This window comes from Osmia lignaria, chromosome 11 (genome assembly GCF_051020975.1).
Source record: "Osmia lignaria lignaria isolate PbOS001 chromosome 11, iyOsmLign1, whole genome shotgun sequence".
Taxonomy (NCBI): Eukaryota; Metazoa; Arthropoda; class Insecta; order Hymenoptera; family Megachilidae; genus Osmia; species Osmia lignaria.
In genome coordinates, this window is record NC_135042.1 from 1,055,255 (window position 1) to 1,083,006 (window position 27,752).

The following is a 27,752-nucleotide window of genomic DNA, read 5'->3' on the forward strand; positions in this document are numbered from 1 at the left end:
TCACTCGGCTGAGCGTATTGATATTGCTATCAATCCGGTTTTCTTCAATTCTACACACCCAGTAGAAAAGGTAAAGAGGTTTGTAAAAACGACCGTCCACGCCCATAATACGGTACTGCGCATATTCGTACAGTAACGGTTTTGGAGTTCGAGGCTGAGCATAACCGTTTCGGCCATCAGGAAACAAATCCCAGAAAGCTAATTCCTCCAAGAATTCATGCTGGCGAGGATATGCAGGTTTTGTCGTTTTCCTCTTCAAGACAACACGATTTGTTCCCTCATTGTCTAATTGGATTTCAGCATAAGCTTCAGAAGGATGAACTGGCATGATTTCAGTTTCGAAAAGGAATGTTTCGCGACATCCCAATTCTTCGTCTCGAAACCTGCTCTCAGTTCCAATCTTGCTGTTGTCGTCAATATCGAAATGATCATCAATCTTCCGAACAATCACCGGAGTAAACGTTATAAATCCTGTTCCTGAAGCCGCTTAATGGTCTCTGGTCCTTTACCTGCGATGATGCAGGCTTTTCCTTTCGCATTGCTGCGATAACCGTACTCTATGCACTCGTGGCTATCAACCAGAAAGTACGTTTCTTCAGAATTGATCAAAGCAAACGTGAAATCACCATGACTAATGATCATAGTATCGGTGTAATATTCAGGAGCGATTGCATGCTCAAAAGGCATTGCTTCTTTGTTGTGACAGCGCAGCAAATCTTGGACGCTGCACCAGAAATTTTCGAAGTCCGAGCTTGAACCAGCTGCTGCAAGAACGCATTCCACAGTATCAGCTCGGAAACGGTATTCCCCGGAAGCTTGATACGCTGTGAGATACAGTTCAATACCGCAATCTTGCAGTGTTCGCCATTTTTCATGCCTAACACGCATTATCAGGTCAAAATCGGACCTCTTCCATCGTTGGATCGGTTTGACAGATGTGAATGCTAGAGCAGCCATGGCAATCGCTGTACACTGTGATCCACCGTCACGGAATCTCCTGTCAGCTTGATGCGATGATGCTAACAGCGATCTGACGCTTTTGAGATCCTTGAATGTCGGATCTCTGCGGCGATCTATTTCCTCTTCTTCGTCATCTTCGGAACTGCTACTCGGTGCCTCAACAGTAACATCCGTGAAGTCGTAATCTGAAACCGTGCGTTTTGCCATTTCAACATTTGCATATAAATGATTGTTTTTTTTCAGGAAACGATGGGCTTTCATCATGAGGTCAGGTCTGACCTCAAACGGCTTCTTCTGGTTTCCGACGTTAGCTAATTTTTTTTCAACGACAAGGATTTTTGCCTCCGAAGGCAACAACGGAAGTGCTTTCTCGAGTGTCTCGTACACTTCTTCCACTTGCATGGGAAAGTGGGTAACAGGACCTTTCTCATGGGTTTGAACAAATCCAAATGATTTGTGGATGTCCATATACACAACAATCCGGCTCAATAGTTTCTTCTCAATATCATTGAGAATTTGTATCTCCTGAGGGATGTCTACAACCTCGAAATGATTCGAGAAGGCTTGCGACGGAAGATTCTTCGCTTTGCTCTTCAGATTGTTGCTGCACCACCCGCAGAGCATGGCTGAATCTTCTTCGCGAAGATTGCAGTCGTCAACTGTCAATTTTTGTTTCATCCTATCCGTGAAGACCGTGGATTGCAGTCCAGTTTTGAACATCAATCGGTGGCATAACTGGCACGGATATTTTGGGAAATCTTTGATCCGCTGCAAGAACTCTTGGACTGCACCCTCAACTTGTCTCTTTTTCTCTCGTTTCTGCTGACCTCTTTCCCTCTCTCTCGAAAGTTGCTCGTCTGTTCGTCTCTGTCGATAATCTCTTTTCCACTGATTCATTTTCTTTTTGTTCTTTTTTGTCCAAAGTTTCTTATAAATTCTCCTTCTTTCCTGTTTGTCTTTTGGCCGCCTCCCAAGAGCTTCAACAATCTCTTGCAAGGAGATAACCGAAAAAATTGATTCTTGAGAAGCAGTTACTTGCTGCTCCTGCTCAACATTCGAGAGATCCGATGATCTTTCTGATTCAGCCCTTCTTTCAGGGTCTTCTCGTTCCCGTCTTTCAGGGATTTCCATTTTTCTCCCACGCCTGGGGCATCTTCTGTTGCCAGAAGATGACCCATCTTTCAGGGTCTCATCCACTTCTCGTGAGCCTGGGCTTCTACCGGCTTTCCCCTTCTTCGGGGCTTTGCGTAAGAAGTCCAGAAAAGACGCTCGAGGCTTTTTCCGTGGGATCGGAGAATCATCGCCTCGAGTTTCGTCATTTTCCGACCCTGTTTTTAAATTCATTAGTTATGTTGTTAATTTTGAATTTTGTTAGTAAAACTTACCCATTTCTTACCCATTTGATCCTGGCTGTTTAGTGAACCATTTGAGGACATAATTAGGTGCCGGGAATCGAAATTGAAAATCGAATTGATGAAAAACAAAAGGAAAGTCGAAAGCATCTGATTTGATGATGCAACGCAGTCGACAAGGGAGGAAACCATGGGGGACCATTGTATCAGCTCGAAATTTTTCCAATCTCAGTGAATTTACGTTTTTCTTCTTTTTTTGCGTGTTATAACGTCACAAACTTTACAAAACTTGTATGTTATCGCATTTCACAAAATCTTGGAATAGAAATTTCGACTTAGTCCGGAACCCGACTTTGGAACCCCATATCTCGGAAACCAAAAGCGCGCACAAAATGATATTCAAGGTGGTTACTGTGGAGGTCAAGGTCTATCACCATACCAAGTTTGGTCACGATCCGATGAGTCTTCCCGGACGCGTCGGATATATTATAGCCTTTATCTGATTTTGTCGGGAAAAAATCAAGAGAAGAGCGAAAAAGGAGAAGAGATACATCAAGCTCTGCAAATAAACAATTTAAGAAGAGAAGGCAAAATGGAGAAAAAATTACTGTAGAGATCCATCAACTACCCAGAAGACAACCAATTTCTGAACCCCCTAAACAACTCAAAAGAAAACGAGAACCAATAATAATTGGTGAAGAAATTAAAGATTTTGAAGAGGGAATAACTCTACCTAAACTCATATACAGAGAACCACCCAAAGTAGACTCCTCTTCAGGAACAAAAAAGGCATCTTCAGGAACTCAAAACGCATTTTCAGGAGCCATAAAAGGACTTTTGTTGGAAAATGATGTTCACAATCTACAAGTTGTAACGCATTTATTTCCTAAGATACACCAATAAACGAATTCAAGTAATTACAATTACATGCGACAAAACCGCCGACGCAAGGAGGAGGGACGTACCCGGGTCCCCCCATCCTCCGGCCCTTCGCGGGTCTTTCGTGACGTACTCTACTTACACAAGCACGCGGCTCTCCGAAAATAACCATAAAAGGTAACAAACAGCAATGTACAAAATTTGATTGGAGGTCGTAGAGCCGCTGAAACAAATACGTGTGACCCGCGATGAGTCACCGCGCACGGAGGCTATATAGGTTGCGCGACAAAGCGGTACGGGTAGATTAGAACAATAAGACCTCTGTAACGTTCGCGGTGTAACGGGGTCGGTCGGTTCGGTGCGCACGGCGTTGCGCACCGCGGCGGTTTCCCCGTGCCGGGTTCGCATGGGAACAGGTCGGTAAATAACGAAGCTGTGTTAGTATCAAAAATAGAAATATTTATTCAAAGGAACTTTGGTGGGGCCAGCCAGGCTGGCTGGGCGGCGGTGTTCTCCTGCCTCGGTAGCTACAAGCAGAATATCGTCTGGTGGTTAGACGCGTGGAGCCAAACCTTAAATCTAGTGTACATGACTTAAGAGCTACGGTCGGAACCCGGTCCGTCACAGAAATTACGCGGCCTTAATTCTAGCGCGGTTCGTAGCCGTTGCTACGCGGTCTTACAAATTAACGGCGCGATGTAGGAGCGCGGAGTGAAAGCGCTGAACGGAGCGCGAACGGAAAAGATGCAAACGCACGCAAACACAAGAGAACGCAAAGTCGGGGTAGGATTGGCCCGGTTGGGCCGACGGTGTTTATTAAATCGCGCTGCGGTGTTTCGCGCTGCGGTGGAGTTGCTGCCCGCTTGCCTCACGCGGCTCGTCTTCTCGTACGCCGAGGTAGAACCGAACAGCGAAAGAGTCGACGACCAATCCTGGCCAGCCTGGGTAGCGCCACAAAGCTGGACGGAATCGGCTGCCAAAGGCAGATTGCGGTGCCGAGTAAAGCACCGGCACCCCGCGGAAGCACCGGCAGAGATTATGAACGTGCACTAGCTTGGTCACCCCGGGTCACCCACGGGACTGATGAGGCTAGGCGCCTACGGCCGCTGGACCTATGGGAGCTGCCAGGTCGTAGCGTAGTGCAATGCTACGGCCCGTTGGCCAGAGATCTCTTCGCCAGGTCAGCCATGGCGTCGAGAGCTCTGGTGCTCCGGTCCGGACCTCCGAGGAGGTCCCCTCGGGGCCGAAGCCCCGAGGCAACTCATCGATCCGCGCATCGATCGGTCCTACTTATACTCTAATCGTCCGGGAGTGGGGATGCCGCCGCGGTGGGGGCCCGCGATGCGCGACGCCGAACCGTGGCTGTCGTCGCAGCGGCAGTCAATAAACAATTTTACTTTTCGACTAAAAGGTTCGTAGTCTTTCCACCCGATTATTCCCGCATGATATTGTGGCTGAATCAGCATTCCTCTTTTGGTAGTTCGATATTAAACAACTTTCAGAGCTAAAAAGGGAAGAAAAAAATGATTCAGAAAGCACATCAACAGCACCAATAACTCCTATCAAAATTATAAAAGAAGAGGATCAACTTACCACACATAAAGTAACACAACCAAGAGTAATGAGTAACCTACCAATCACATCCAAGATAATGGAAACAGGTGACCACCTCTGGATGAAAAAAGGAATTGTAATTGTATTCCTAAATGAAGGAGGAAAAGCAATAAATAGTCAATCAAGAGAATTTTTACAAAAGGAAAAAATAAAAGTACACATACCTCACCAGGAAGAAATCATAATACAATTAAAAAAGAAGAATAATGAAATATTTGGTCTAGTCACACATTCAAGGGAAATCCTTCCTAAAACACTCAAAACACTTTGCCAGGAATTCCATAGAAGAAAAATTCAAGATTGCTCCATGCCAGAACTAAGAGGATTACATAAACTCCTACAAATAATCTTTGCAGATTCAAACATCTCCATCACACTCTGCAAAGGAACAATAAATACATCATCTAAAGAAGAAAGGATACACATGATTAAAGAAAACCACGAAAGCCCAGTAGGAGGAATCAAGAAAACTTACCACAGAATTAGGAACAATTATTACTGGAAAAACATAAAAAAAGAAATTACTGATTATATCAAAACTTGCATCAGCTGTCAGAAAGTAAAACTAGTAAGAATGAAAAACAAAGAACCAATGGTCGTCACTGACATTCCAATTGATGCATTTGATAACGTATCCTTAGACATATTAGGACCACTACCAATAACTACAACAGGAAATAGTTATGTACTTACCATCCAGGATAACCTGACTAAATATTCAGCTGCATCTGAAGAAGTAGCAAAAGCTTTTACAGAGAACTTCATATGCAAATTTGGTAACCCTAAAGCTATACTTACAGATCAGGGTACATATAGAACATCCTCATTCCATCCACAATCAAATGGATCACTAGAAGAATGTCATCACGTTTTAGTTGAATATTTGAAACATTATATTTCAAAAGAAAAACATTAGGATGAATGGTTACCACAAACATTGTTCTCCTATAATACCAGCATCCACAAAGGAACAAAATTTACACCTCACGAATTAGTCTTCGGGAAGAAAGCTCGACAGCCATCAAGTGTAAAACCAATTGATAAATTAAAAACATACCCCGACTATATCGAAAAACTAATTCAAACACTACATAATTTACAAGAAATCGCAAAATCGAATTTAGAAAAAGAAAAACACAGATAAAAACATTATTACGATAGAAAAGTTCGACCAATAAATTATGAAATAGGCGAAAAAGTTATATTATTCAACCCGCCTAGGAAAAGCAAATTTGAAAAAGAATACGTGGACTAGATGAGTGCCTTCCCAAAATTGGTTTTATGGAATGCTCGTTCTTTATCAGCCAAAAGAAATGAACTGATTCTGCTGGCAGCCGGGTTGCAGGTTGATATTTTCATTATCATCGAAACGTGGCTTAAACCTGACATTTCTTTTACATTACCTGGGTATAGAATTGTTCGTGATGATCGGTCTGGCGCTTCTCGTGGCGGGGGTGTTGCCATAGCCATTAATAACACTATTAATTTTACTGTCTTATCTAAGCCAAATAATTTAAAATGCGATGCTTGCTTCATTAAAATTGATCATCCCAAGCTTGTCATTGGTGGAGTATATGCACCTCCATCAACCCCTCTCTCGGCCAAGGACTGCGAGCTAATTGTACGAATGGAGGCCTCTTTTATCATTGGTGGTGACTTTAATGCCCGTCATAAGGCATGGAATAATTACTCTAACAACCGTAGTGGTAAAATTTTATATAATCACATGATGAAATCCACGTACCAAATTACCTTCCCGCAAGAATTCACTCATCGCGATCCTAGACGGAGACCATCTACTCTTGATTTCTTCATTACATCCTGTTCTTATTCCCTTACCTGTCAGTACATGATTACGACTACGGAAATTCTGACCACCTTCCTGTTGTCCTCACTAAATCTGGCATGTCGGGTCTATCCGAAGGCATTGACAACACTGTTGACTGGGAATACTATAAGACATTAACCCGCAATATACAGATTCGGCAATTTTTTAATTCCAAATCAGATATTGACGGATGCATTAAGTCGACTTCCTCCTTTTTGCACGCATGCCAGTGGCGTGCCGACTTGTGTTGGCACTAGATGTGGTAGGCACAAGTTTCTTGTGAACGACCCGCAACTCCAATCACTAATCCGACGGAGAAGCAGGTTAAGGAAGCAGGCACAGTTTCGCTGCTTCCAGTCAACCAAGGTCATCCCTGACATTTCTGGGGCCATTAAAGCGAGAATTTCCCAATTGCGCCACATAGATTGGGAAAATCGTCTTGCCTCTTTTTAAAAAACCGACAATACCTTTTGGCAAACTTAGAAAGTCACCACCCGAGATCCTAACGCTCGCCTCCTACCAACTTAGGCTCAACTTAGGCTCATCTGTCGCTTGTTGTGATAGACAGAAGGCTGAGGCCCTGGCTGAATATTTTGCTAGTGTGCACAACTCAGCGTCCAGGCTAAGCTCACCGATGTCCTCTACTGTTGCCGATTTCATGACACATTTACATTTACATTTACATTTACATTTTTCGCGCTGCTGCTCGACTTGGGTATTTTCCAGATACTTGGAAGATAGCTAAAATTATTCCTATACCCAAGCCAGGAAAGCCAAAAACTACAGTCTCTAGCTACAGACCGATCAGTTTACTGTCTATAGTGGGTAAAGTTTTTGAGAGCTGTATCCACAAGGTACTATCCGAACATCTAGCTAAAAGTAATATTATTATTGATCAGCAGTTTGACTTCCGTCAGAATCATTTCACCATTGGGCAGGTGGCTCGTATAACCCAGGCTATTACCCATGATTTAAATACTCGACGCTGTACAGCCATGGTATTACTTGACCTGGCAAAAGCGTTTGACACGGTATGGCACCACACCTTGCTGTACAAGTTACATCTTATTGGACTTGATTCTGGGTTCGTTCGTCTTATTGGATCATATTTATCCAACCGTTTTTTGTATGTTTTTATTCCTGGTATTAAATCTGCGTTACTACCAGTATCGGCGGGTGTCCGGCAAGGGGAGCGGCTCTGTTGCGCACAATACGATTGCGCAATATCGCATTGCGCACAGCTCCTTTGGACACAGTATTATTCCGCACAGTAACAATTGGGCACAGCTCTATTGCGCGCGGGCAGAATATCGCACAGTACAGTTGAGCACCGTAAAAGTTGCGCACAGTATCAGTTGGAATATTTATATATTATTTGATTTTTTCAGTTTGTGAAGCTGTTTTAGGCTTATCAATTGCTGTATCTATATTAAGAATAGTTGTAAATCAGGGATATATAATAAATTCAAGATGTTAATAATCGAAAGATTAATTTTTATGAAATTATTGTGTACCACAGGGTTGTCTAACTAGGACTGTTGTCAGTTTGTAAAATAACGGTTCCTGAATTTATTTATACGTGCAATTGAGGTTAGGTTAGGTTATATATTAATATGCCATAGATTTAACCATGTGAGACGGAATATGCATAACCAGAAATAAATCACGACATAAGAAGGGAAACGGGCGCACAAATTTAATTCAGTGTCCAATTGATACTGTGCGCAATTTTTTCGGTGCCCAACTGTACTGTGTGATATTCTACACGTGCGCAATAGAGCTGTGCACAATAATATTGTGTCCAAAGGAGCTGTGCGCAATCGTATAGTGCGCAACTGAAGGCCTCTCCCCGCAAGGATCCATCCTAGGACCAATTTTGTTTAATGTTTTTATAAATGATATTCCTAGATCGTTTCCATTTTGTTACCTGGCTTTATTTTCCGATAACACTACCTCATATACTTCTTCCTATCGTGCTGAAACTGCGATCCGCAGACTACAAGCCTATCTTAATGAAATTGTTTCGTTCTTTAAATCTTGGAAACTACAGCTAAATTCCGACAAGACCGAGGCTATCTTGTTTGCGCGAAGAGCGGTACAAATTGCGGGCGAACGAACTCTAAATTTTGAGATTGATAGACACATAGTTTCCTGGTCTGATACGGTTCGATATTTGGGAATTATTCTTGCTAAGAGGCTAAATTGGCGATCCGCGGCAGCTGATCGTGTTACTAAGGCATTGAAGGTTCTAAATGCGTTGCATCTAACTTTCTCAGAAAAATCAGCCATCAATAGAGGAATGCGAATAAATATTTATAAGCTGAGCATCAGGCCTGTGCTTACTTACGGGGCCTAGATTTGGTGGAACTGTGTTTCCAACGCTACCAAACGTACGTTACAAATATTCCAAAACAAAGCATTAAAAATTATCCTGAACAAACCGATTCGTTTCTCGACTGTTGAACTACATAACTTGTCTTCCATCCCGTTAATCAGAACATTTATCGATAAACTCATTGATAACTACAACGTGTCTGGGCATTCAAACCTGATGGTGCAACGTACTGGTTCCCACAATGCTTCCGCTATCCCTCATCGAATTAAAGTTCCGTTTCCATTGATGAGACAAGTCTAGGTCGCAACCATTAATGCTGGTTTTTGTTTGTTAACAGTGTCACATTTTCTGCTAGGCCTGCTGCTACTTGGTATTCTCGCCCAAATGCGCCAGTGTGGAATCGTTCCTTCCACTACCTCATTACTTTCCTTGTGCTAAATCTGCAAATATCTCGGAAACCATGCCAGCTATGGCAAAATGTTAAGAGACCTTTTTTGTAGGAAATTAAGTTTCCTACTATTTATGTCGTATGGTATTTTTTGATCAGATGCGTAGTTTTCGAAATATATCGAGATATTTAAAAGTTCCGAAGACGCACCAACATAATGAAGATACAGAAACACCGTGGCCCCTTTCCTTGAGATAACTCTGCACTATTCCGCGCTGCAAATGCCACCTCCAGCTTAGCTGTGCAGAAGAAGAACAACAAGAAGAAGAAATATCTCGGAATGTGTCCGTGAGGCCCCTTTCCTTGCGCTAAATCTGCAAATATCTCGGAAACGATGCTTGTTCAAAATTGTAACGTCTCCTTATTCGACACCGTTTAGCGCAAAACAAAGACAACTCAAGTCAATATCGTTATGTTTACGCCTTTGTAACATCCCGCAGGAAGAAGAATAAAAAAAAAAAAACCACCATTATTAATTATTAAAATATATATTTATTTTTTTTAGTTTTTATACAATCAAAATTATAACACTTCGTTTTTGTATTAACACAATTCAGATTAACAATTATATTCATATTTAACAAATAAGAAAAGAATGTTGTATTTATACTTAACAAAATTTATACTTAAAAAAAAAAAAAAAAAAAAATACATCGATAATTACCGCGTCGATAATTCTACCACGTCGATAAAAGATCGACGCGGGATATATAGATAGAGATAGGAATAACACGTAGAGAGAGATAGAAATAGAGCGCAGAATAAAGAAAGATAGCACTACGCATAGACAGAGACAGCGATACGCGCGGAGTCACGTACACTCCGGTCAAAGTCCAAACACTTCCGGTATCGAAAACACGTATAGAAAAAACTGCTACGTAAGCAAATCTCGGGTATAAATACGAGCGTGCCGCGAGGAGCATTCCCACTTCGATTCTGATCGTAGTCCGACACGGATCTATGATACGATTACTACATAGGTTTCCAGTAGCTTAGATTCTTTTGTTGGCAAGGCGGCAAAGGTTCTGCGTCAGACCCGGAGCGCTCGACCACCGGTTCGCAGCGGTTCTCACATGTGTCAGGTTCGCTACCAAGCTTAACGAGCGAGCGAAAGCCGAAGCTCCTTGGATGCGGCCTATTAGCACACTGGCTCTAGAGCGACGATACCGTCCTGCAGTGTTCGCAACCAAGCTTAACGAGCGAGCGAAAGCAGAAGCTCCTTGGATGCGGCTAAGTTGCTCAGAAATCGTACTGCGGCCGAACGGGTTAGCTCCTACAGTGTCGGAACGGATCCACGCCAACTCCCCGACAATCGAACAATTTATTTGAATAAATTTTATTTTATAAATTCAAGTTATAGATTTAGAATTTTCATAATCGTATCTAGAGACGCGTTCACTAATCAATTAAATTTTTCTTTGTATTTTATTTTAGGTCTTCACTATTTTGTTATTTTTCTTTGTATTTTTTTTTTATATACAGGGCGCACTCATTGTAACTAATATAATTAATTTTCCTTTTGTATTTCAAGAACAGGGCGCAACATTTGTACACTGATTACACTAATTCTTTATATTATTTTCATTACTTACATTTTTATATAACTCAAATAATTACTTACCTTTTCTTTTTATACACATATTATAAACAAACACATTACATTTTTTCTTGAATAAACACTCATTACGATTTTTGAGAAAGGAATTAACGTTGGATTTCACTCCTTTACCGCGCACCACCCGAACCTATGATCCCTTCATTATATAATTATTTACGAGACGCCTTCTTATAGGGAACCGCTCTCCCTACGCGGTCGGTACAGTAGCGTACTCGCGATAATAATTCCCGGGACGTTACACCTTGAAATCACGCGACCGGTTCTTATTGTCTCCCGAATTTGTGGTGCTTTCCTAACGCTTCGGCACCCCCGTCACCCTTCGTCTCCTACATCGGTCTAACCGGCGCGTACGGTTTCGTTCGAAACTCGCCAATCGCGAATTTCCACATAACCGCTCCGCTTTGTATATATACTCCTCGAAACCTTGGATAATTTAATTGGGAAATACACAGCGACCATAATCGAACCGTCTTTACCAAATTTTGAAAGTTTTGCGAGAAATCGTCTGCACGCGTCGAGCGTCTTCTTTTGCGTTTCTCCGTTAGTTTCGTCCATCAAGATTGTCCGTGTTCGTGTTGCTTGTAGTTCGCGTTTGTCCGTCTGTTGAATAAACTTTATTTTGTTCATCGAATCGCGTGAATTATAATCTTTTCTTCTGTCGTCCGGACTACCATCCTCTCCCCGTACGTGCCCGCTCAGCGCTGGGCGTTGCCAGCACCTCCCGGTTCCGCGAGAAAAAAAGCCATTCCTTTAGTGCGGAACACTCTCATATGAGAGAAATTTCCACTAGTAATTTAGTATTAAACCCTAATATTCAACAGGAATGTACCACTGTATATTCATCTAGTGGACCAATTTCTTCTATTACTTCTCCTTCTATTATTTCTCCCGCTATTATTTCATCTTCTTCTCCATCTCATTCGTCCTCAGCAGTAACTATTAATGAAATATTTTCGTGTCAGGATTGCGATAAAACATTTACTTCCAAAATTGACCTTGGTGTAACGACCCGATAAGAAGAGTCAGCACCTTTTTCGTTCCAGTTTTTTATTATTATAATCAAATTTTAAATTTAAGTTTTGCATAAAATGTACTTAGTTTAATTTGTATTATATAATTTTGTAATAAATAATTTTCTGTTCGAAAATGTAATTTCTACCGCCTGCACGCGGATCGCGGCAGCATTTAGCAGCGCGACCGGCAGCCACCTTGGATGCCGGTCACGCCGACCAATCAGGGAGCGTTACATCAGCAAGAAGAAGCCAACGGTTCTTGCTGCGACGAAGCCGGTTGATCGGCCATTAACGTTCTGGTTAACACAGCGATCACACGTGTATTATCAGTCTCGACTAATTCTATCGTTTTGTCTCAATACCGCCAAAAACTCTTTCGCAACGCGTGCATAAGTGCCAACGGCCTACGCGAGTGTGTGAGCTCGTTAGCTGGCATTAAAACCACGTGATTAATAAGATCATGCGGTGCCACGTGTTGAGCCAACACGTGGTTCATACACAGCTCGATCTCGATATTCATCGCGACGCGATTGAATTGATTAATACGATCAACGATCAGTGCAAGTTCTGTACATATTGTAAATATTGTATATATTTGTTGGAAATACATTGTTTTTTTGTGCAAACTCAGGTGCATTCGTTTTCCCGTCGTACTGCTGATCCTACTAACCGAACCGGTTCTCGCGATCTCGAACACAATTTTGAACATTTTCATTAATCGATAACACAGTCTATTGAATAAGTCGATAAACGTATAGTCGGTAAGTCGGGCGATAAAATAGATTATCGATAAATTATCGACGAGCGACCACGTGTGCGCCAGCGCAACCCCGATGATCTCACGGTGGGGTGAGAACCTAGAGTAGGGTGACCGCGTAGATTAAGGAGCAGGGGTGCTCGGCCGTCACGTGATGGGGATTTCCAAAAATCTAAAGAAACCCTATAATGAAAAAAAGCGCTAAGTCAGCAGAATCTGACTATAAATGGAGGCGTTCCACACGGAGTCAGATCAGATCTTCCCTGACTTCGGTCAGATGCAGACAGTACTCTGGAAGTAGAGGAAAGCTTGCGCTGAATTGCTTTGGCAACTATAGAGCGCGAGATTAGCTTTGTCCTTCTCTTTCAGTGGTGGCGTACGAGATTTCGGATCTGTGGACACCCTACTCATGGTACGCAACGTGTTGAACACGTGCTAATACTGAGACACATACTCAAGTGTATAGAGCTAGCGAGGAGCGGAGCTCCTTGAGCAGGCCTGTGTTAGCATAGCTCTGGCTAGACCAGAAACCGATTGCGACTTGTAGGTAAAGTCCGCTCGTGTCTGAAGGTACCGTACAAGCCACTGGAATATAGTTTCCAGTACTTAGTGTAATTTGGCAAATTGTACAGAGTGTTGGCTGTATTCGAAGATTAAGCGTTATTATTACTTATTATTACTTACTTAATACCTATACTAACTACTAATCATACACTTTCTACTGTATTTCATTATCTAGGGCGTACTTATTATAATTTCTCATTGTATTTCATATTCTAGCCGCACCTATTGTTGTACTAAAGACACCAATTATTATTATACCCAGAACAAGCATAGTTAGTTCACTTACTTGAATAAATCTTTAGTTCGACACATTAATGTTGGATTTTATTCCTTAACCGCACACCACACGAACCTATAATCCCTATTTTCGTTCATACGAGTCGCCTTCTTGGGGACCGCTCACCCTATACGTCGGTGCAGTGACGTACCTATCATTGGGTCGTTACATTAGAGTCCATAGAAGAAGTAAACACCGGCAAACACTGAACGAGGAAATAAATCTTCAGCGAAAGAAATATCGGTGGCAAGATGAAGATATGCGTCGTATAGCCAATATTGAAGCGTTAAATTTGGGATATATCAAAATAAATGAACTTATACATACAACCCTTAAGTTCACTACCGCACGCACAATTGAATCTATTAAAAGCCTCAGAAAAACATCTGCATATCGCGATATTCTTAACCAGCTAGTCGAATCTAACCGCGATCAAAGTCCCGCTGAATTAATGACAGAATCATCAGCTCAAATCCTCGATATAGAGCCGCCTAATACCAGTAATGAACTTCCAGCGGATTTAGATCAATCCTCCTCTACTCTTGATGTAGAATGTGAGTGCCTTAATTGGTTTAAAGCAGCGTTGCAATACTTATCCTCGTCTAGATGTACTGAAATAGCAAAAGAAAACCTTGTCGAAGCAATTGAACGCTCTGTAGTACACGACGACCCTTCAGATCTTTTAACCAGCTGATTTCATTGTCGTTTCCCTCCAAGGCAGCACACACGCAGTCAGAACTCCGATAGGAATTCTACGCAAAGGAAACTATCCAGGAAACAACATAGGCGACTCATGTATGCCAATATTCAGACCTTATGGCGCAAAAATCAATCTAAGGCGGTGAGTAAAATACTTGATGATGACAATGATACCTCTGTTCACTTACCCTTGGAGGCTCAGGAGAAATACTGGCGTCCGCTGTTTGAATCTGAAAGCAAAGGATTTTATGATAACTTTATGGAACCTAGTCAATCTGATGAAAATAACCACTTGTTGTTACCTATTACCACGGACGAAGTACGCAACCACAAGCCTGATGCTCGTTCTGCCCACGGTCCAGATCATTTGAAACCTAGCATTTGGCTGAATGAAGTTCCTGACATGGTGAAAGCCATAATTTTCAATGTGGTAATCCGGTCTGGATCCGTTCCTGCTATTTGGCGTAATGCGAGAACAATTTGAATTTCCAAAACTGGAGCAGTTTTGAACCCATCGAACTATCGACCAATCTCAATCTCTTCTGTTGTTCTTCGCCACCTTCATAAAGTTCTCGCGGCTCGTATAATGAAGAAAATTAAATTCGACCAACGACAACGTGGTTTCATTGAAGCTGATGGAACAGCGGAGAATGTAGCTGTTCTGTCATCGATCATTAACGACGCATGGTGCTGTAACAAGCAATTGCATATCGCATTTATAGATGTAAGAAAGGCGTTTGATTCTGTGCAACATTCCTCGATCAAATATGTGTTATGGAAACGAAAATTCCCCCAGAAGTTAATTGACTACATCTCCAACTTGTACTCGACTGCTGGTCTATGGATCGAGGTGGACCGCCAGCGTTCTAACATTATCCATCCGAAATTAGGGATTAGACAAGGTGATCCTCTTTCATCCATACTCTTCAATCTTGTTATGGACGAAAATCTTGGCGTTATTCCACCCACAGTTGGATACCTTATTTGTAACGAGCTTATTAATTCCTCGGCCTTTGCTGATGACCTTGCAATTATAGCGAGTACGATAGAAGGGTTGCAACAATGTCTTAATGCCGTTACAGCCGAGCTTAGTCGCCATGGTCTTATCCCTGCACCATCCAAGTGTCGTTGTATGAGTATTATCCCCTCTGGGCGCGATAAGAAGTCGAAGTTAATTGTAAATAGTTTTTTTAACATTGATGGAATACCATTACCACAAATTGGCTTTGAAGATACAAGGACGCACCTTGGTGTCGAATTTAATTATCGAGGAACAATTAAACGTGCTGTAAACATCGCGGCATATTTACATAAAATAACGAGGGCCCCGCTAAAACCACAGCAAAGGCTTGGAAGAACAACATATGTCTCTTTAAGATGTGCCGACAGGCAGGTTCGCATGTGTGTACGGAAGTGGCTCTCGCTCCCACCAGATACTCCGAAAGGATTTTTTCATGCCCCAATTAAGAATGGCGGACTGGGCATTCCGTCTTTTGAAACCAAGATGCCGGAACTTGTTGAACGACGGTTTATGTGTTTTAACACCTCTACGAATACTGCAGTGCGTGCTATAGCTAAATCTGGATGGATCTCAGACAGACTGCGATGGTGTCATATTCTTAATAATAAAAATATTGATTGGTCGAAGTTACTTTACCATAGCATTGATGGGTACGAGCTGCGAGAAAGTGCCAAATGCCAAGCATCCACAAGCTGGGTGCATGACCCTTTTGTGAGGATGCCCGCCTTTGAATATATTGAGAATATCAAAACTAGAATTGGAGCTCTCCCGTCTTTAATGCGTACTACTCGTGGGACCAGACGTGGAAACCAACAATTCGTGTGTAGAGCTGGTTGTGGTGTTCCCGAAACTACGGCCCATATTGTGCAAGAATGTTTTCGAACTCATGGTGGTCGTGTACTAAGGCACGATGCAATAGTTAAGTATATATGTCAGATCTTAACATTAAAAGAATGGAATGTTACTATGGAACCCAGGATTATGACTAATGATGGCTTACGTAAACCTAACATTCTTCTGAATCGTGGCAATATCTCATACGTGGTTGATGTACAAATAATTTCTGGCTTCCGAAACCTTGACGATGCCCACAGGAAAAAGAAAGAATACTATGAAAAGAACGCTGGTATTATTGATTATGTTTCAAGGACACACCGCGTACCCCGTAATAATATTTATTTTTCTTCAGTTACGCTGACTTGGAAAGGAATATGGGCACAGCCCTCCGCAACACTTCTTACGTTCCTTGGCCTTAATAAGAATCAAATGAGATCAATAACGACAAGAGCAATCCACGGATCATACCTAAACTTTAGACGGTTTTCACAGATGACGTCTGTGAGAAATAGACATCTCTGGCCATTTCGTGTTAGATCATAATTTCTATCGTTTCCTTATCTTCAATTGCATGTAGTTAAATATATATTAACGTGCCGGCATAATAAAATGTACACTTATGTATCTACTTGCTTTGATGTTTGTATCATATCTAACAACACGTACTTTAGTACTATTTAGCCTCTATATCTTTTATCTTTATTTTTGTACTCGTGTGCATGTTAACAATTAATAGCCTTTATACTGCAACGATTACAATACGTTCATTTACCGACATTTAATATTCTCTTACATTTATTGTATTAGTACGTCTATTACTTTTTTTTTATACATTTCTTTGCGTTTTGTTATTTTCTTTCCTTCTTTTTTTCTGTTTTTTCCTCTTCTTACTCTTATTATTTCCTTTTGTAATTGTCTCCATGCAGCACATGGATAATGGTTTATGATCAATAAATCGTATAAATAGCCAAATGCCTCGTCATCAAATTAGTGACGCGCATGAATGGATTAACGAGATTCCCTTCTGTCCCTATTTACTGATCCGCCATCTTGGTTTTGTCGAGTACTGACGCGCTCCACGTCGCTCCGCGATATTTTCGAGTTTTGTGTGGAATTTCTCTCAGGAAAATTACATCCTGTGTTTAGAAGTGTGTATTTAGTGCCAGTTGACATCCAGAGACATAAGGTTTAGTGCAGAACCCAGGAAGTACGAAGAAAAGTGGGAAAAACCGTGACGGGCGTGGTTCGCTTGGCCTGTCAGCGGCCTCACCCAACTTCAGCCTGCTTCTACCTAGCTGACTGAGATTCGACGTGTGCCTGTTACACTGAAAGGATTGGAGAAGTCTCCAGATTGCATTAATCTGCTAGAGACCCCGATCAAGGTAAGTTTGTAGAAAATAAGTACTAATAAATAGCTTCAGTAAGATTACAGGTTAGTTCGCCATAATTGTTGGCCATATTGTCGGCCATATTGGCACGCCGCACTGAAGCGCTACCTGCCTGCCCTCCAGCGTAACCTGGCTGACGCCATTTTGCGGACTAGGAGAAAGACCCGACTGAAGCGAACTCAGGCGCGCGGGAAGATATGACCGCGGACGAGGATACCACTGACGCGGAAATGATGTTTGTCACCCGTATAAGAAAGCACGTCCGGAAACGGCGGACTTCCTCGGACACGGATCAAAGAAGAACGAGGTATGCAACGATCAAACGGAGGCACCAGCACCGGCCTTGCCCCCCGAGAGCACAGACGTACCAAACAACAGCGACGCAGGAAAGCGACCGAGGAACATCCAGGATGAAAGGGGCCCCATCTTCAGCATAAAGGAGAAAGCAGAGGCAACATACAAAAGGCTGACCGCAGTGGTATCTCCGGAATATGGTGTAGAAGCTGCTACAGGTAAGTATATCCTGGCGAAAATAAACAAGCTTCACAGTTTATTGCAGGAATCGCTCCTGCTAAACAGCAACCTGGAAGGACGCATCCACGTCCTAAAGGAGCAGAACGAGGAACAAAAGAAGAAGATGGAGGCCACGCAAAGTGCACCCAGGACTGCTAACCAGCCAACGACTATGACCTACGCGGAACGTCTAATATCGCCAAAAGATGACAATCTTCAGATGAAAAATATCAAGCGAGCCCAGGGGAACGGAATTATTGTAGAAACTGCCCAAAAGAGCAACGTCGACACCCTTCTCCGGAACGAGAAATTAAAAACAGCAGGACTGTTAGTGGACGTACCCACCAAGAAGAGCCCGCGGAGTATAATCTACCGGGCTCCCAGGAGGGATAATGACAGCGAAGTCGTACAAGCCATTGTCGAACAGAACCTCGACCCGCAGGAAGCCCAAAAACTCAAGCACCAAATCAAGGTGGCTTTCAAGACAGGAAACAAAAATAACAAGGAGAGTTGCAATATAGTACTGGAAGCATCGCGGGTAGCTCGGGAAGCGCTCATCAAAAAGGAGCGCCTCTATATTATGTGACAATGTTGCCAAGTTCGGAACTATTTATCAGCAACAAGGTGCTACAAGTGCCAAAGCTATGGCCACACATAGCAACATTGCTGGAGCAACAGCGACGTCTGCGGGCACTGTGCGGAGGCGGGACACATGTTCAAGAACTGTCCCAATAAAGGCAAACAGGCGTCATGTGTGAACTGCAAGAAAGCAGGAAAAGCACACAACCACGACGTGACCGACAAGGAATGCCCAGCACACATCGTGGCGATCACAATGCTCTCAAGAACCGACTATGGATGCTAATACAAACCCATCGAGAAACCAGACCGGCGCAGGCCGCGTCCGCAACAACCACCACGGGAATTAGAGTACTGCAACTGAACGCCCAGCGCTCAGCTGCAGTGATGGGTGAGATACGTAAGCTCGTAACGGAAAAGCACCTGGACGTACTGTTACTACAAGAACCATACGTCCGGCAGCACGGTGCGAGCTACACCATCGGCGGATTAGGGTCCGGAGCAAGAGTTGCAGCCACACGGTCACACCCTCCGGGAGCAGCTGTCGTGGTGTGTAACTCGAGCTTCGACGCAGTGTTTGTCTCGCAACTTAGCACAACCCATTGCGTATGCGTGGAGGTGCTCACCTCCGACTTCTCGTTTTACGCCGTCTCGTGCTATTTTCAGTACACCGACGAAATCGAGGAGCATCTCAAGCATCTTGAGGTGGTGTTCCGTTCACTAAGGGGGGAGAGACTGCTAGTTTCGTTATACGCCAATGCACGGTCGTCACTCTGGGGCCCCCAAAGTACCGACGATAGAGACGCCCTATTCGAGGGGCCCATCCGAGCATTTGGTATTGAAGTTGTGAACGACGCTTCGCAGCCGCCGACCTATTGGACGCCCAGAGGCTCATCATTCATTGATGTTACTCTGGCAACGCCCTCCATATTTCGTTTCGTCAGAAGCTGGAGAGTTAGGTGCAACTGGGCGAATAGCGATCACAACGCCGTGGATATCGAGCTGAAGGTGCCGAAAGCCAACGCGGTTGACCGATGTACCGCTAACACTCGGTTCGACACTAGTCGAGCCGACTGGGAGTTGTACGGCGGAAAGCTGGCCGACCTTTCAGGATCGAGGCTGGAGCCCCTACGGCTCGAGTCCGCGGAAGATGTAGAAAGCATGGCGGAGACGCTCTCGGGAGTCATCACAGACTCCTGCAACGCGTCAATGCCAAGAAAGCGTGTCTTTAGAAAATCAAACCTGTGGTGGACAAAAGAATTAACACGGCTCAAACAGAGCGTATATAGACTGCGACGTGCCTTCCAAGAGGAACAGGAAGGGCCGACCCGTCTCCGGAAGCAGCAAGAATATCGCAGCGCTTTGCGGAAATACAACAAGAGCGTGAACGCACGAAGCGCGAAAGCTGGCGTAAGTACGTGACATCGGACGGCAACAAACAACCCTGAGGTATCGTCTACAAGCTCCAGGCAAAGAAGATTTGGGTCGAAGGGCTGCTGAGCACCCTGCAACGCGGCGGCGAAAACGCAGTAATCCTACACGAAACTGCGAAAATGTTACTAAATGCACATATTCCAGACGACCTAGAAGGACAGGACCCACCCGCGCAACGAGCCTTTGGGGAAGACGCAATACTCGCACCGGGCCCCCCCCCCACGATGGAAGAAGTTGTAGCAACCGCGAGGACGTTTAAGAACAACAAAGCGCCAGGGCCGAATCTCATTGAGGTTCGCGCACTCAATGCTGCGGTAAGTACCATCCCCGACCAGATGGTGCGGCTGTTCAACGGATGCCTCCGATGGGGTGCCTTCCCGTCAGTATGGAAGGAGGGTTGCCTCCGAATTCTCCTGAAGGGAGAGAATAAGGACGAAAGGGACCCGAAGTCATACAGACCTATCTGCCTCCTATCAGTCGTTGGAAAGTTCTTCGAGAAGCTCCTAAAGAAACGACTGCACCAGACGTCGCTGGCCCCGGGACGGATCTCCGGCCGACAGTTCGGGTTTACCCCCGGAAAGTCGACGGAGGACGCGATTGTCGAGCTGCGCCGCACGGTCGACGCCTCCGAGCATCGATACGTAACGGCGCTGCTCTTCGACATTTCGGGGGCCTTCGGCAACGCCTGGTGGCCGTTGGTGCTGAAGGGGCTGAAGGAGAAAGGTTGTCCGAGAAACGTTTTCCAGGTAATCCAAAGCTACTTCAGCGATCGTAGGGTATTCATTAAGGTAGCGTCAGGAAAGGTATCCAAGCAGGCCACGACGGGTTGCCCACAAGGCTCTGTCCTCGGCCCGGACTGCTAGAACCTTATGTTCGATGGCCTCATCGCGCTCCTAGAGTAACTGGGCTTTTCTATGATCGCCTACGCCGACGATCTTCTCGTCATCGTATGCGGATACAGTAGAAGGGAACTAGAGACGATAGGTCAGCGCGTGGTGGACATTATATTAGAGTGGTGTTCTTCGGCCAAACTCAAGATCTCGGCCCGCAAAACTGAGGCAACTGTTCTCAGAAGCGGCTGGATCAAGAGGGCCCCGATAGGCAGACGAGGAGGAGCTCGCCCAGATAGGAAACGAAAAGCCGTCCGCCCGTCCAAGACGGATCTGACCCGTAGACCCCCGAGTATAAAAATTGGACACGCGAATATTAAATTTAAAACCGCTGTGCGGTACTTAGGAGTATATTTCGACAGCGGTATGGGTGTGCGTACCCACTGTCGATACCTGAACGATAAAATGGGACCTCTCTTTCAGAAACTTAGTAGGCTAGCGAGATGCCAATGGGGGCTCCGTTTCGGCGCCCTCTCCGCGATCTACAGTGGACTGCTCGGAGAGGGAGTTGAAAGTGCTTCACTACTCACAGCGCTGTGCTCTCATCTCGGCGACTGCGGCGTACCGCATGTCGTCGTGGGAGAGCCTGTGCGTGGTAGCGGGCGCGGTCCCTGTCGACATCTTGCTAGAAAAGTATAGGGCCCCCTACGACCTCCGAAGAGGGAAAGACGCGAAAATAGGGCAAGCACTGATTCCAGCGGGCCTGGATGACGTAAAGGAACGAGTAGCGAACGAGGTTTGTAACGTGTGGCAATCCAGGTGGGATTCTTCTCACAAGGGGCGCACCACGTACAACTTCTTTAGGAGTATCCGCGAACGAATAGTAGCAAATTGGATTAGACCGGACCATTACAGTACGCAGGTACTTACAGGCCATGGAAACTTCCGGTACCGCCTCTTCAGGTACTGTGTTGCTGAGGACGAGTCCTGTTCCTGTGGTGCGGAAGTAGACTCAGTAGGGCACTTCCTTCTGGAGTGCCCAATATTCAACCCACAAAGAGAGGCCATACGCGAAATAGTACCCCCCGATCAGTGGAGTTGGCCGGAGGCGGCACATCATTTTGTATTGGAGTTATGGATTTAATAAATTGTAAAACAGTTTTTTTCCTAATTATAAAAACTTTATTCGAAGAGCAACGAAGGAACGTCTTCACTATGTCAGGAAAGAACAAGGAATGAATCCATCCGAAAAATGCACGCTGGAAAACCAGCGCCCACTTTTCAAAAAAGAAAATAACGGCCCCGGGCCTTCAATGTGTTTGTTGCCCCAGACCCTTAGGTCTGGTACGGCTTGAAACCTATCGACTCTGGCGACAGAGCTAGGCCTTTGTTTAATAGCAGTGACTCTCAACACAGAGAATCATTTTTGTCAATATCAAATAATATTATTCCAACACGCCTCCTCAAAAATGAATCGGCTGTATATAAATTTAAACAAATAAAGACTATCCTTCTTCGCCTTCCCTGGGAACTACATATGGCCCAACATTTGTTGCAAAGAATCAGGGAAACCCAGGAAAACCTGATTAGACCATCAATAATACTAGGTTATATATATTTAAATCTAAGAATTTTTTTTTTTTTTTTTTTTTTTATATATATATATATATTTTTATAATTGTTTTATTTTAAGCCCATCCCATCTCTGAGCTGTAGAAATCTTATGGCCGGTAGCGGTTTGGTGAACATGTCAGCCAGTTGGTGACCTGTTGGAACATATTTCAATTTAATTATATTATTTTCCACTTGTTCCCTGGAAAAATGATATTTAATATCAGTATGCTTTGATCTTTTGTGGTTTGTTGGATTATTTGCGATACTGATACATCCATTATTATCCTCATATATCGTGATTGGTTCGGAAATATTTATCTGAATAGTTTTGGCTAATGAGCGTAACCACAATGCCTCTCTAACTGCCTCAAAAAGAGCCATATACTCGGCCTCCGTAGATGAAACAGCTACCGATGTTTGTCTCTTAGTAGACCAGTATATTGTACATCGTTCAAATAATCTAAATAAATAGCCTGTGGTACTCTTTCTATCATTACTATCACTTCCTCCCCAATCAGAATCAACATAACCACATAGAAGATCATTATAATCACCTCTGATATAGGTCAATTTTATATGCATGGATCCTTTAAGATATCTAAGTACCCACTTTAAACATTTCCAAAGTTCTTTATTATTTTTAGTTAGATATCTACTCAATATATTTACAGCTGTGCTCAGATCAGGTCTGGTGCACAGCATCACGTACATTGGACATCCGATAAGATTTCGGCAAGGAGCCTCATATTTCTCATCGGAATTCAATGCGTATAATCTAATTTATTTTCGAGAGGTGCACTAACTGCCTTACAATCTGACATATTAAACTTTTCTAAGATTGTTTTAATATATGCACTTTGATCCATGCATATTTCATTCTCTTTTCTTTCAATTTTAATTCCTAAGAAAAGTCTTATATCTTTTAAATCCTTCATACAAAATTTACTTTTCATATAGTTTTTGAAACTATTCATAACTTCAATATTAGCAGTAGCTATTACTAAGTCGTCTACATAAAGTACGACATATATGTTTCGAGATACATCTCCATTATCTAACATGTAGATGCATCTGTCAACAGAAGAATTTTTAAAACCTTTTTTTTTTAGCGCTTGTTCAAAAATCTCAAACCAGCACCTTGCTGCTTGTTTGAGTCCATACAACGCTTTATGTAATCTACATACTTCATTACTGCTACTTTTAATTCCTTCAGGAACTCTCATATAAATTTCTTCTTTCAACGTACCATTTAGAAAGGCTGTCTTTACATCCATATGATGTACTAATAAATCAAACTGATTAGCAAATGCCAGAACAAATCTAAAACTTGAAATTCTTGCAACAGGTGCAAACGTTTCATTATAATCTATTAAATATTGTTGACTGAAACCTCGTGCAACAAGACGAGCTTTATATTTTAATGGGTTTCCGTATTCATCATTTTTAATAGTAAACACCCACTTACAATCAACAATATTTTTATTATCAGGCTTTGGTACTATAGTCCATGTATTATTAATCAAAAGAGAATCAATTTCATCTTTAATAGCCTGTTGCCATTTAATTTTATCATCCCTATTTTCAATTTCATGATATGACTTAGGAATTTCGCAAACTATGGATTGGGCAGACAAAAGATAATCATCTGGCATTTCACTTTCATTGTAAGAAACAGACGGACGATGTTTGATCCTCTCACTCCTCCTTAATTCAGGAGACATTTGCCTCTTTCCATTATTATTATTATTATTATTTTTGAAAGATTCATTGTGTGTATCTGTTTCTGTCACAGATTTATTAAGTTCTGAATTTAATTCAGCATTAATTTCTATCACCTTTGATGTGGCTGTATCTAATTTATCACTATTAGATTTTTGAGAGTTTACTGATTTAGGTATATCAGTTTCGGATCGCACCATAACTGGTCTTGAAACTAAAAAATTAGTTTCATCTGTTATTACATCTCTCACCACATCAAACTTACCAGTTCCAACATTCCACACCTTGTAACCATTTTTTTCGTATTCAACTAATATGCCCTTCCAGGATTTATCTTCAAATTTTGATTCTCTGGTTTTATTATGGACATATACAGTTGATCCGAAAACTCTTAAATATTTTAATTGAGGCTTTTTATTATGCCACATTTCAAATGGTGTTTTAGATTTTTTTAAAGCTTTTGTTGGGGTTAAATTAATTAAATATGTAGCTGTTAGAACAGCTTCTCCCCAGAAAACTTTTTCTAAACTAGCCCCAGCTACCATAGCCCGAGCTCTTTCTGTTATTGTCCTTACCATACGTTCGGACACACCATTTAGTTGTGGAGTGCGTGGAACTGTTAAGTGGTAGCTTATACCTTTCTCAACACAATAATCTTTCATTTCATTAGACAAATACTCCCTACCATTATCGCAGTATAAATTTACCAATTTCAAATTAAAATGGGTTTCGCATTTTGCAACATAGTCTCGGAAGGCATTAAAAACATCCGATTTACGGGCAATTAAATAAGTTACGCAATAATGGGTGTACTCATCAACAAAGAGTACAAAGTAATTTTTATCGTTAACTGTAGTAGGAGTGATTGGACCACAAACATCCGTATGCACTATAAATAGTGGTCGTCTTACGTGACTTTTATCTTTAGCTTTTCTAAATGGTAGTCGCGCTTGTTTTCCATTGATACAAGCTTCACATAAACTATCACTTGCATTTACTTTTTCTATTTGCTTTATGTCTATAAACATTTCTTTATTTTTCAATTCTAAAAACTTATTTTTACCAATATGCCCTAATCGCTTATGCCATAAATCATAGTCACATTGTTCAGCACTAACTGCTTGAACAATGCGTTTCTTTAAATTTGAATTTATTCTAAATTCTATGCCAGTTAAATTATTTATAGCTTTACCTGACATCATAGTCTGTTCGTCTCTACTTATCTTTACCCCTTGGTCATCGAATGTCACGGTCATGCCTGCCTGTTGAATCCGTCGGACAGACAGCAAATTGTACGAAACATCTGGGCAGTAATAAACGTCCTCCAGAATTCCTTGAACACCCATGTTCGTGATGACTCCTATATCACCCTTTTTTGTCGCCTGGATGTATGCACCGTTCTTCGCTATGGCGAGTTTAACAGGCACCTGCAGCAGTTTAAAATTTTCTGCAACATCCTTCCTGTTTGTAAGATGGTCCGATGCGCCAGAATCCAGGATAAACATTATCTTCTCTTGGTGGTTCATTTCCTCTTGATAATATTCTCCCACCATAAACGCAAAACTAGAGGTATTGCAGTTACCAGCAGACGTAGACGGTTGCACAAGCTCAACCGTTTGAACCGTTCTATTTTCTGCATTTACATTTTTCTGCTGCCGTTTATAATAATAGCAGTCCTTTATCAAATGATTCGTTCTACCACAATGATGGCATTTTTTAATGTATGGTCTATTGATCTTTGATAATTGTTCCTTATTTTTATAATGGTATTGTTTACCATGCTTCGAAGTTTTTGAATTATTTTTTTTCTTTTCCCTGCTTTTATTTTCCACACTCAACACTTTCATGCTCGTATCGCAATCTTCACTTATTAGTTTCACTTCGTGATCTAATAATCGAGTTTGCACAAATGCCAGTGTCAAATTATCTTCGGTTAGTGTTTCAATTGCGGTTATTACCCCGTCATAAGAAGAGGGTAATGTCAATAACAGATGCGCCACTTTATCACACTCTTCTAACTTGGCACCCGCAGCTATTAATTCGGTAATTAGTTCGTCAAAAACTTTAAAATGTTTTATGAGTGGTAGTTCACTCGGCAATTTTAATCTTAATAACTTTTTTTTCAGTGCTAACTGGGTAGCAATACTTTTACGTTCGTAAATCGCGTCTAAACTTTTTAATATTAGCCGCGCACTACTATCCGTCTGAGCAAAGCTCAGGTACGAGTCCGATAAATATTCTATAATATTGTTTTTGGCAATCCTGTCCGCTTGAATCCACTCCGCACTTAACACGTCTGGAATTGGATCATCAATCACGTGTATTACGTTTAGCTCTGTTAAGAGTCCACGGATCCTAAATTTCCAAATGCTGTACTTCTCACCATCAAAGGCTTTAATATTTCTTTTCATAGTTAATCCACTAGCCATTGTTCTTAATTATGTAAAAATAGTGTCACTAGTTGCTAATAAAATAAGATAACTTTTATACTTAGATTACTATTACACTAGAATTACTCTTACACTATTCTTACAATCACTAAGGTTTTAAGAACTAGATATTTACTCACTAAATCACACAAAATAATATCTATTAAATCACACAAAAAAAAACTAACAGTCACTTAGTTTATAACGTAACTAGGCCCATAACCTATTGGAGTTATGGGTTTAATAAATTGTAAAACAGTTTTTTTCCTAATTATAAAAACTTTATTCGAAGTGCAACGAAGGAACGTCTTCACTATGTCAGGAAAGAACAAGGAATGAATCCATCCGAAAAATACACGCTGGAAAACCAGCGCCCACTTTTCACAAAAGAAAATATCGGCCCCGGGCCTTCAATGTGTTTATTGCCCCAGACCCTTAGGTCTGGTACGGCTTGAAACCTATCGACTCTGGCGACAGAGCTAGGCCTTTGTTTAATAGCAGTGACTCTCAACACAGAGAATCATTTTTGTCAATATCAAATAATATTATTCCAACATTTTGTGTATTTATTAAAGGATTCTCAGATAACGTGCAGCCAGGAGCCGCGGTAGTTATACAGACAAGAGCAACGGAGATGCCAGGCTGAGCCAGGCAAAGCAAATGTATATGTGTGTATATGTACGTATATATTCATGTGAGCATGTATCTATGAGTGTATGTATCCACCCACCATTCCCAATTCCACACACCCCTCCTTATCCCTCATTCCTGTCGCCCTTACAGGGTCTCGGCGTGCATGCAGGCGTGTACACAGCGAATCCGCCTCCCCGTGGTCCCCGTGGACGCGGCTTCCGACTCCGGTCGGAACCGTGACCAAAGGATTCGCTCGCAGAAACGGCCCTGCGACGCTCGAGGATTTTTCCGGGCCCGTTCACTTGGTAGTAGCCGGCGGGAAGTAGATAGAAATATAGTTGCATATACTCGCCCGGGTGAGGTGGCATATCCGTGTCCGTCCTCGGATGGCCGGATTTACACTAAACTGTC